The 12403-nt window shown below is 38.0% G+C and overlaps 1 long non-coding RNA gene across 1 annotated transcript in view; it reads left to right on the top strand.

The window, feature by feature from the left end:
- The window catches only part of LOC146401780 (uncharacterized), a 300118-nt gene that overhangs the window by 144395 nt on the left and 143320 nt on the right, over positions 1-12403 (top strand). The gene's annotated exons all lie outside the window — the stretch shown is intronic.

The raw sequence follows: 12403 nt of genomic DNA, 5'->3' as shown, positions 1-12403 counted from the left end.
ATTCATCTTATAATACCCTATAATGGAAAAGAATCTGAAAAAGAATATATGTGTATGTATTTGGTACACACACACACACACACACACACACACACACACACACACATAAATCACTTTGCTGTATACCTGAAGCTAACATAACATTGTAAGTCAACTTTACTTCAATTAAAAAAAAATAAAATTTAGGAAGTCCTGACTGGCTCAGTGGTTAATGAACCCGACTAGCATCCATGAGGGTTCGATCCCTGGCCTCACTCAGTGGGTTAAGGATCCAGCATTACCGTGAGCTGTGGTATAGGTTGCAGATGCAGCTCAGATCCCACGTGGCTGTGGTGTAGGCTGGCAGCTACAGCTCTGATTTGCCCCCTAGCCTGGGAACCTCCATAGGCTTCAGGTACAGCCCTAAAAAGACAAACACAATAAAATTAATAAAGTAAAATAAAATAAAATAAATTTTAAAAATGAAAATTCAGAGAGGTTAAGAATTTGTTCAAGCATTAGTGGCCCAACTGGAATTCATACTTAAGTCTCTGAGTCTAAATCTTGTGCTCTGAACTTCTGTGTTCTGCTACAGCAAGGCAGAAGTTCATTTATGTTATTTCTTTTCCTCTTTTTTGAAGGTAGTAGCCCTCAACGTGTGTTTCCCATACCAACCAGGGCAGCAGTATCACCCAAGAACCTGTTAGAAATGGAAATTCTCAGGCCTCACCCCAGCTAGACTAAATCAGAAACACTGCAGATGGTGTCCAGCAATCTGTGCTAACAAACCTCAGATGATTGTGACACAGACCAGTGTTGGAGAATCATTCCATAAAGATTATAGAAGACATAACTTGAGGATTTAAAAATTGAGTCTCCATTTAGGAACAGAAAGACACAAATGACCATAATACAAGTAAAATCTTGACAAATGTAATAAAAGAGATCAATAAAGTACAAAGAGAGACTAATGGGGAAAGAGCTAAATTGTGAATGAACTCACTAGGAATGTGACCAGGGCTTTGAAGAATGAGTAGGACTTCAGCAAGCAAAATGAAGTTCAAGTTGGGGTGGAGAGCAAGGTGAAGCATGCCATTGAGACAGTCAACGCTCCGTTTTTCTGGGCTTCAGAAAGACTGGGAGATGTGACTGGAGACAAGGGGCTGCAGCCAAGCAGAGGCCTTGGGGTTCTATTCTGTGGGCAATCTGAAAGGTCTGAACCGTGTTCCAAGAGAGGAAATAACATGACGACAGCTATGTTTAGAAGGAGAAATCTGAAGGCAGCCTGGAGAGTGGAGTGGAAAGAGGAGGGAAAGGAGACAGGGAAATTTGCTCAGAGCCTGAACACACCCCTCCCACTATGTGGAGATCTGAGAATTATCAGCACAGACAGGACAAGGATGAAAAAGGCCAAGGAGGAATACCTTCCTTTTCTGTGACATGTTCCTTCAAGAGTGATTTATTTCTGGTATGAAACTAATACTTCTCAGTGTTGATATCTATAAAATTTAGAAAAAGTTGAAGACAATAATAGAAATTACTTAAACTTAGAGAATTTTTAATATTGAGGCAATCTGAAAGGTCTGAAAAAGTTGAAGACAATAATAGAAATTACTTAAACTTAGAGAATTTTTAATATTGAGGCAAATAATTTCAAAGTTGTAAGTGTGTGCATATGTGTACACGAGAGATAGTTGATAGAAATATAGATAGATGATAAATACTAGATAGATAAGTAGATAAAGATAGATGATAGATAGATAGATAGATAGATAGATAGGTAGATAGATAGGTAGATAGATAGATAGATAGATAGATAGATAGATAGATAGATAGATAGATAGATAGATAGATAAAAATGTTAATACAACTTCTTTTTCATATCACTGAACATAGTGGGCACTTTTCTGTGTGAATAAAAATCACTTAAAAATAGGAATCTGAATGACAACATACTGTTCTAACTCATGGATAGCCTTCAGTTTACATAATGCTCTAATGGCTATCTAGACCAAGCCCTGCTCACAATTCTAAATTTCTAGTCATCTCCATAGGTAGGTTCTTGCAAGTGGAATTAAAGCTCAAATGATACAATTATATTAGGGATCTTCTTACTTATCATGAACTTTTGGCCTTCAGGAATGTTGTACTATTTTACTCTTCAAAATTTATGAATGTATCAATATTAACACCACTTCATCAGCATTAAGTATTATCATTTATCTTGATTCATGCTTTTATTAAAACAATATGATACTGTTGGAAGTGATATAATACTTGCATTGCCTTCTTAATATGGCTGAATAGTAACTTGTCTGACATTTTCAGAATATAACTAATCCCCAAAAAGACCGCTTTTCTGACACAGCCATTGTCAATCTCTGAGTAGCAACACATGCTGTCAGAAGCTATCAATACATATCCCAAAATATGAGAAACTGCTGAGTGAAAAGTCTCAGAGACCAAGAGTATCCCATGAGAACCAGGAGACAACAAATAAATCTGGATTCTGGACCTACAGCAGATTCATTTATTAATTCATTCGTTTTAGTAATACACATGGTGATAAATTTGAAATAACGTACATAAAGGGCTCCATTGATTATGAACAGAACACTGGGTGCAGACTGGATTTTCTTAATGCATGAGAGGTTAAGAATGATCGCTTTTGATGTTAATTGGAAGAATTCTCTGTAGGGTAGGTACACTTTTGACAAATGAGTTCTCAGTTAATTTTAGGGCACGCTAAGTGAGTGGTACACTCTTTAAGAACCAGTTTTCCTCTCATTTATCAATACAGTGCCCTATAATGCCATACTTAAAATTGCTTTTGCTTATGATTACTTTCTTTAAAAATTAAATTCAGAGTGAGGTCAAGTACATGACACTTTGTTTTTCTTGGCAACTACTAGTTTACAAAAACAGAAAATGTATTATTATTTCTCTCTGGACTGTCCTGAGAAACACCTCATAATACATAGCTCAGTTCCTAACATCACCCTCTCTGTGACGTCTTCTCAGCCACTCCCAGGCTGAATTAGACAAAATTTTCTCTCTGCTTTCATAATTCCTTACATCTGTCTTCATTATGCCACTGATGGTGCCGCACTGGAACCACCTGGCACCATATTGGTCTCCCCAGCTGAACTGTGAACTCTTGAAGCCAAACGTCATGGTTTTATTCATCCTTAGGATATAGCACAGTGCCTGCCATCAATATTTTCTTGTTGAGTAAATGAACTGATGAACAGGTATGAAAGCATCAGTGGAGTGCTGAAACTGAGTCCTTTCAGCTTGGTAATTATCTAAACAAAAATATGGTGAGGGTGTGAACTGAGGTGAAGATGGAGGGAAATAAGGAGTGTTAGGCGCTTTCCTTTTTTAATTTTCTTAATTTTTATTTTTTGTCTTTTTGGGACCTCACCCAGAGCATATGGAGGTTCCCAGGCTAGGGGTTGAATCAGAGCTGTAGCTGCTGGCCTAGACCACAGCCACAGCAATGAAGGATCCGAGCTGTGTCTGCAACCTACACCACAGCTCACGGAAACACCAGATCCTTAACCCATTGAGTGGCGCCAGCGATCAAACCCTTGTCCTCAAGGATACTGGTCGGGTTTATTAACCACTGAGCCATGATGGGAACTCCAGGCTCTTTCATTTTACCAAAGTCAGTGGAAATTTACCTTAAGAAAACAGAGGGAAGTAAAGACAATGGGTTTGTAGAGACTACCCAACACGCTTTTGCTGATCACTTACACAATATCATTTTGCTCTGTCTTCCTTACCATAGGAAATGTGAGCCTCAGAAATGTGCCCTCAGCACTCAGCTAATACATCACGTCAGCATTCAAACCTAGATACTCTTCTCTAAACTCCAAAGCCCCTGTTCTTTGAATCATTTTACATGGGAACATAAAGCACATTCATAAAATCTAGCCTCTGCTATAGTGACAGGATACCTGTTTTACAACCATTTTGATTAAGGTGACTTTTTTGTGTGCTTTTAGTTATCAATTAAAAAAGAAAGTTCTCCTATGGTTTCTAAAATCCAGTAATCCCCATTAGAGATGGATCAACCAGATCATTTGGAATAAGGCTCTAGGGTCAATCATTTTTAGAACCAAAAGACGAGCAAACCATTTTTAGTTTACTATTTTGAGGTTCTGAAATGTTCAGTTGTGTTTGTTCCCTTTGGTCTGCAGCCAGGAACAGAGGCATAAGGGCTCAAATACCAAATGAAAGGGTGTTCTCACAGTGTTTTCTGGCCAGGACAAGAGTAGAAATATCGGAAAGCTTGCAAGCAAAGCTGTTTTACTGAGGTTTTCATATCAAACCTGAAAATCCAAGAGGCTGGCAAAAAAATAAATAAATAACAATTAAGTAGTTTTCTGAAGGAAATTAATTCTTCAGAAACTGTCAACTCTGCCCATCCTGACTGTGAACCTGACATACTTATCCATCCTAAGACCAAGAATCCATGCAGGTGAATAATCTTAAGTAGAAGTACTTATACTTGAATGCGTAGTTGATTCTTTCATAAATATACCTCAATCAAAGATACATTTTGCCACTTTTGCTTTCCATTCCCAGAAGGAGATATTAGAAGCCAAATATTCCATGTAGTTTAAGAGTACCGACTAAGAAATGTTGCCAAAAAACCTACGTAATTATATTCAGTTTCCCAAGTGCTCTTAAATCATTGGCTTAAGGAAAAAAGCTCTCTCCTTTTGACACCAATTTTTGTATTTTAGTACATGTATATAAAATTTCTACCAAGTTTATTTTTGACTATTGGATTCATTTAGCTGTAATCATAATTTGAATTTTGGAGTTCCCATTGTGGCTCAGCAGATTAAGAATCTGACTAGTATCCTCGAGGATGTGGATTCAATCCCTGGCTTTGCTTAGTGGGTTAAGGATCACAAGCTGCGGCACAGGTTTCAGATGCAGCTCAGATTCTGAGTTGCCATGGCTGTGGCACATGGACAGCCATTAAATAATAATAATAATAATAATAATTTGAATTTCTAATTTTATTTTATCCCACTGGTTCCAAGGGCAAATTATGATCTCAGAAATGTGTCTCTACTTAGCAATCATGGGCTTGTGCATTTCTACTTAGTTTAACTATTACCTGACTTTGTTTTAGTTATTAATTTTATTTATAAATTGATGGCCTAATTCTCGCTAAATCATTTAAGTTCATAAACTTGGATAGTTTAGGTGAAAACTACAATAGTTGAATAGAATCATTTCTAATATGAATGTTCATTTAAACCTAGTAGTTCAGAAAAAGAGCAGATATTCTGCAGGATGATTAGGAAGACTGTGTTTTAGACCAAAGTCCTCAGTAAATTCCCTAAGAGAGGTTATAGAACTTTAAAACATAGTTAGAGACCTTAGTAGTGATCCCAAAAGCATATTCTGTTGAATATCAATTAATAATTGCCACACGAGGAGTTCCCACCGTGGCTCAGAGGTTATCAAACCCGACTAGCATCCATGAGGATGTGGGTTCAATCCCTGGCCTTGCTCAGTGGGTTAAGGATCCAGCGTTGCAGTGAGCTGTGGTGCAGCTTGCAGATGTAGCTCAGGTCCTGCATTGCTGTGGCTCTGGTGTAGGCAGGCAGCTACAGCTCCTATTGGACCCCTAGCCTTGGAACCTCCATAGGCCACAGGTGCAGCCCTAGAAAGACAAAATGACCAAATAATAATAATAATAATAATTGACAGATGAAAAGGAACTTGGTGGTTAAATAGCTCTGAGTAACACTGTACTCAATGCATTCATTTACTTAGGTCCTTTCAGAATCTTTCATGTGCTTATGGTCCCAGTAAAACTCCGGAAGAGAGCACTCGGGGAGCTGAGCTTCACATAGAGCATCTCATGGGGCTACTGCTCCTTAGAATCATTAGAATCCACTTTGGGGAGCTCTGAGCCAGAACCACCAAGATGCACCGGAAGGAGAAAATGGAACCTCTTCTGAGCACGGTGTTGGTGGTGTCTTAAATATATCATTGTATTTGTTTTTTAACTTATTTCTTATTTTTATTGAAACATAGTTGATTTACAATGTTGTATTAGTTCCAGGTGTACAGCAAAGTGATTCAATTTTAGATAGATATGTAGGTAGATAGGGAGGGAGGGATAGAGATATACTTTTTCAGATTCTTTTCCCTTATAAGTTATTACAAAATATTGAATAGAGTTCCTTATGCTTACAGTAGGCCCTTGTTGGTTACCTTTTTTTTTTTTTTTTTGTCTTTTTAGGGCCACACCATAGTATATGGAGGTTCCCAGGCCAGGGGTCTAATCGGAGCTGTAGCTGCTGGCCTATGCCAGAGCTGCAGCAACGTGGGATCTGAGCCGCATCTGTGACCTACACCACAGCTCACGGCAACGCTGGATTCTTAACCCACTGAGCGAGGCCAGGGATTAAACCCGCAACCTCATGGTTCCTAGTCAGATTCATTAACCACTGAGCCATGAGGGGAACTCCCTGGTTACCTATTTTATATGTAATAGTGTGCAACTATTAATCCCAAACTCCTAGTTTATCACTTCCCCCCCTTTCTCCTTTAGTAACCATAAGTTTTATTTCCATGTATGTGGGTCTATTTCTGTTTTGTGTATAACTTGATTTGTATCATTTTTTAGATTCCACATATAAGCAATATCATATGATATTTGTCTTTCTCTAGCTTACTTCACTTAGTATGATAATCTCTAAATCCATCCATATTACTGCAAATGGCATTATTTCATTCTTTTTCATGGCTTAGTAACATTTTGTTATATACATATATACACACACATATATAAACACCACATCTTCATCCATTCATCTATTGATGAATATTTAAGTTGCTTCCATGTCTTGGTTATTGTGAAAAGTGCTGCTATGAACATTGGTAATTATACCCCAGTGTATATCATTGTATTTAATCTTCACAACAACTCTATACAATAAATAGGAAATCCTGCTCCTATTTTATAAATGAGAACACTGAAGTTCAATGGATTTATTAGTTGTTACTGACCCCACCTGCTTTCATATAGTACAGGGACCAATACCTGACCTACCTAAACAGAATTTCAGAGTGTGGCCCCCCTGGATATGTGTAAATATAGTTGAACAAATGGCTTTGTTGTAAGGTCATGATTGAGGACCACTGGAATAAGCTATTTCCCTATGCCACATATTCTTTAAGTGAAAAAGCTGAAATTTTGAATTCTATCCTCTGACTCCCAAGTCCAGGGCTCTTTCTCCTATGACACACTGCCCATGAATGATCCTCTGTTTCTGGGTCTTCCAAGTAAAAATCTGAAAATGGTCAAAAGATACGCACTGGTTGATTGGTACCCTTTCCCAATCACAGTTTGAGATGGAACAGAAACCTCTACAATAACCTGGTAAACAAAATGATTCTCTAGAAGTCAATACATTAACATACACATTGACTACTTGCCAAATCACCTAAAGACGTATCTTATAAACACCGTATGAAGTATTGTCAAATACAATTTCTTGCCTTTCCGTTATCAAACAGGGGTATGGTTTCATTTCTCCTAAGAATTATATGTGGATGTTGAATGTTTGGTGCCTTGTCCTTAAAAATCTGAATTAAAGTATGTCCTCAAATATTAAATAAGCCTTTTCTTTGACCTCTCTAAAATCCATGAAAACTTTCCTTTTTCACATGCAGTAGGGAGTTTTCCAGATCTGCTTGTCTGCCCTTTCATTCTGATAGTGAATGTTCCACTTCAACTCACATTTCTGCAATAAAGCTGCTTGTTAAAAAAATTGTCAGCAAGTATTAACCCTTTTGATGCTGCCTCTTCTGGTGACAGATAGTAATTGGACAGATTCCCAATTTAAATACCCAGTTTGTTAAATTAAAGTGCTTCAAAGTCTAAATGATGGGAGCCAAGAAGGGTGTTTTTTATAAATTTTTTTTCTCTAAAGCAGTGGCTCTATCCTATAGACATTTTCTATTTTCCATTAATCTTCTTAGGCCCTTTATGCTTTGTTCTTGCCTTTGTTAATAAGGAAAGTTTATCAGGTCTTAACCAGGTAGAACCCCCTCACTTAGACCACTCAACAGATTAATGCATTTCTCAATTATTCCTTGAGTTTTGCAACAGAGCAAATACTTGCAAACCTTGGGAAATGAGCTAAGAAAATTACTTAGCAAAAAAAAAAAAAAAAAAACCAACGAAGGAGAATTCAAAGAGAAATCGCCTTGCCCCATTGTATTTACAGGTCAAATGCCTATTTTCAGATACATTGTGAATATTTTAGTAATACCTAATATTCACCCCATTGAACCTAATGGCTTTTTGAAAGCCATTAAGGTGTACTAAGTAAATACATTTTTTGGTATGTGTGCTAATTTCAAAAAATACATTGTTTTATTTATAATGCACCCTTTTCATATGAAAACCTACTGCTCCAGAAGTGGCCTACTATTTGGATTGAACAGTTTGTCTAGGAAAGGGAAATGAAGCTTGGTGAATGGGAGTTTCTGTAATGTCTAGGCAAGTTCTGGTTAAGAGCATTTGGACATTGGGAAAATAAATGCTTTGGGGGCCATTCACATCATTATAAGAGTTGCAAACAATTCCTGGCAAGAAGAAACTAAGGATATCATTAAGAGCTAAGAAAAAACTTTTACGGCATTGCATACTAAATGCCTCATAAATTGAGGGGACACTTGGCACAAGTGGGGGATGCCAAAAGTTGGGGGTACTACATTAAGTGGTCTCTAAATAAACAAATTAGAATAATTTTAAGTTGGAAAATTATTTGTCAAGCCTATTCATTCTATCAATGATGAACAAGGGGGCCAGACAGCTAAGACGGTGTTCCCACTGTCCCAAAGCCACAAAGGAGCAGAGCTAAATAAAGCCCATCTACATCTTAACCATCTCTGTGATCTCTCCATGGCAGGCCTTTTGCAAATACCAGAAGCTGCAAATGCAGCTCATATCAATAAAATTTCACTGAGGTCTTCAAAAACCCACAGTCATGGCCCATTTCTTAAGGAATCTCTGATCTGGTAACACATATTTTTTGTATCTTATTTCTTTGACTCCCTAAGAATAACCCCCAAATGGCATTTACGTCTGTGTGTTCAGAGAATAGCACCACCTCGGGTACTAAAGCTTCAGAGCCGGGAGTCATCCTGGACTCTGCCCTCTTTCTCATGCCCAGTGCTCATCCTCCCATGCTGTCAATCCCCAGCAGCTCCCGCTGCTCCACCTGCCACTTTGCTGACCTGGCTCAAGCCCTTTCAGCCTGTCCCTCTACCACAGACCACAGCACGTTTCCTGATGGGCTTTCTCACCCTATTTGCTCTTCTCCTCACCAGTTTGGGCAGAGATATTCAGTTCTGTCCAAGCCTTTGTATGCTCTACTACATTAAACTGAAGCAGCTTGACCTGGAAAATAAACTTCCATGATCTAGCCTCTGCTAGTCTCTCTGATAACATCATACTCATTACCTCCGGCTTCTAGCTTTGGGTACCATAGCTGGAATTTCCTTCTGTGCTCCCCCCACTTTGTGTGCAGTGTTCTTTGTACGCTTTTGATTTCCCTGATCCTCTGCCTGGAATGTCCTCGAACCCACTTCAATCTCATCCCACCTAGTCCACACAGATATCTCCATCTCATGCTCCAAGACTTCAGGTCCATATCATCAGCTTTCACCCAAAGTCACCAATTAGGTTCCCTCTCAGTTCTCCTACAAGCACTCCACCCCTACATTTCCTGCATATTATTCTGTGTATGACCTTCACCCTGGACTCCAACTCTTTGAAGTTAGGACATGTATCTTATTTATCTCTGTATTCTAAATGCCTATCATTGGGGCCAGATATCTAACAGCTTTTCAGTGTTTTTGGGGAAATAAAACATTCTTACCCCCAGATGATTCCCTGCCCAAAAATTGGACTATAGCATGGATTCTCATCCTAGCATGAGTAAAAGAATGCAAACTTTTCATTTTGCTTTTCTTAGGAATTGCAATCACATCAGTTTTTATTGAATTGACCAACAATACCAAACAATATTAAACATCTTAAGTGGGGTTCTTTTCATAATATTTTTATGACTTCTAGTTATAAGTAAGCCATCCTCTCCAAATTGGAAAGATGATCAGCATCAAGGAGAGAGGTGGTGGAAGGCAATTCTCATATCCTACTTGATAGGAAAGTAATCTCAGCCTTGCAGGTGAATAAAAGTAGTCATGTGGAAGAAGAATAACTTGCACACTTACAAGTAAGTGTGTAGTAAGTTCAGATTAGAACTCAGATCCATCTGAATGTGAAGCCACATATCTGCCACTGCACAAGATTGCCTCAAGCAAAAACATCCTCATATTGAATTTACGGATGATACAACCATTCAACAATCCATGAAGATATTTTTAAATGTTTTTTATGTGTAAGATTCACAACTCTGCTTATAAAGGATTATACTGATGGGGGAGTTTCATCATTTCAAATGCTTGTGTTTGATTTCTTTAGAGAAGAGAAATTGTCAAAGAAAGATATAAAAATCCTTGGCTCTGAGCATTGCTCACCCTCTAAAGGCTATGGACCATAGCCTCTGGCTCAGAAAAAGCCCCAATGATTTCTGTTTCCCTTTCTCCCTCATCCAGCAGAGCACAGCTTTGCCATCCTCCTTCCATTAACTACCCTTTTTTTTTTTTTTTTTGCCAACTCCATCTCATTTTAAAACACCATTTTTTGTGTGTGAAAGGTAATGTTATGTGGTAGAAACCTGTAAAAAATTAATGGATAGAGTTGGTATAAAGAAAATACATTATTTCAGTAGTTTTATTATTTTTGTCCATTACACATTCACATGTTTTGTTTATGTGAATAAGTTTCATAGATGGCTCTATTCAAGGCAAATCACTTTTAACACTTTGATCATTGAGGAATTTAAATCAACTTGCTTTTCTCCAAGAACTGTTTTCTTTAAAAATATACCTGAGTTGTCGTTAATATTTTTATTCTTTTATCTAAAAAATCCATTAGACACTCTTACAAAAGATCATATAAAATTACCTTAAAGTTGGAATGAATGTTATTAGTCCATTAATTTAGTTTCTGAAAGCCCAATGATCAGTATCTGTTAGAACCCCTATTTTTCCTCAGTAATTTCTTTTGTTTGTCACTGAATCTAGTGCCTAGAACAGTGCTGGACTCTCACAGATACTTTAAAACTGTGTGTTCAATGACAAAATGCTTTCTAAAAATCAGGCCATTTCTCCTGTGTCTGCACATTTATTCCATTAGTCTATCCATTAGACTCTAAATGAATTAAACAAAAGAAAAGAGGAAAACTATTGGAATGATATAGAAGGCTTATAGAACTCCAAAGTTGGTCACTCAGAACATAAAAGGACAAAAGATGGGAACCTGATGGCTGCAGGATGCTAGGTAGCAGCCTCTTCAAAGTGCTGCTTGCAGGGAATACCTGTTCTAAGCAGATTCCCATTTTTATGTCTTCCAACTCAGAATTCAGCCTCCTGGCAGGGACAGCCCAAGGGGCACAGCTAGAAGAGGAAGGGGACTGGTAGAAGACTTAGCAAGGCCCCATCCTAAAATCATGGACTGAGATCAAGCAGGGGTGGCTCCCCAAAGGAAAATTCATGTGTTCCTCCAAAATGCAGACACAGATGACTAATAATCAATAAGTATCTATTGAGTCTCTGATAGCACAGCAGAGGTACTCTGACTGTGTCTCTAAATAAGGTGATGAAAATCTTGCGGTTTTTTTTTTTTTTTTTAGATCATTAGGTCTCAATTTTATTTTACTTTTTTTTATTTTTTTATTTTTTTTTATTTTTTTTGTCTTTTTGCCATTTCTTGGGCCGCTCCCGCGGCCTATGGAGGTTCCCAGGCTAGGGGTTGAATCGGAGCTGTAGCCACGGGCCTGCACCAGGGCCACAGCAACACGGGATCCAAGCCGTGTCTGCGGCCTACACCACAGCTCACGGTAACGCCGGATCCATAACCCACTGAGCAAGGGCAGGGATCGAACCCACAACCTCATGGTTCCTAGTCGGATTCGTTAACCACTGCGCCACGATGGGAACTCCCTCAATTTTATTTTTTAATATCAAGTAGTACATAGTTCTATACAAGTTTTTCTAATTGAATGCATCCTCTCCCATTCTTCTGCCCATTTCTCATGTCCACTCAGTCAAAAGTAATAGAGAAGTGAATAATGTATTAAATATAAAGAATGAGAGAATTACAAGGGAAATTGAAGAAGCTGATTGGGATGAGCAAAGATTTAAAATCACTATAGACATAAGATGTAAAGTATTTGATCATACTAACACTAATTAATGAATATTTTTATTAGAATCTTTTCTTAATATGTTGCTCTCCATACAGAGAAGCTAAATG

Source organism: Sus scrofa, chromosome 7 (genome assembly GCF_054392235.1).
Source record: "Sus scrofa isolate SSC_HxYL_T2T_F1_AM1 chromosome 7, Sscrofa_HxYL_maternal_Yorkshire_Landrace_v2.0, whole genome shotgun sequence".
Taxonomy (NCBI): domain Eukaryota; kingdom Metazoa; phylum Chordata; class Mammalia; order Artiodactyla; family Suidae; genus Sus; species Sus scrofa.
Note: the sequence above shows the minus strand (reverse complement) of the source record. Positions and strands in the feature narration are given on the sequence as shown.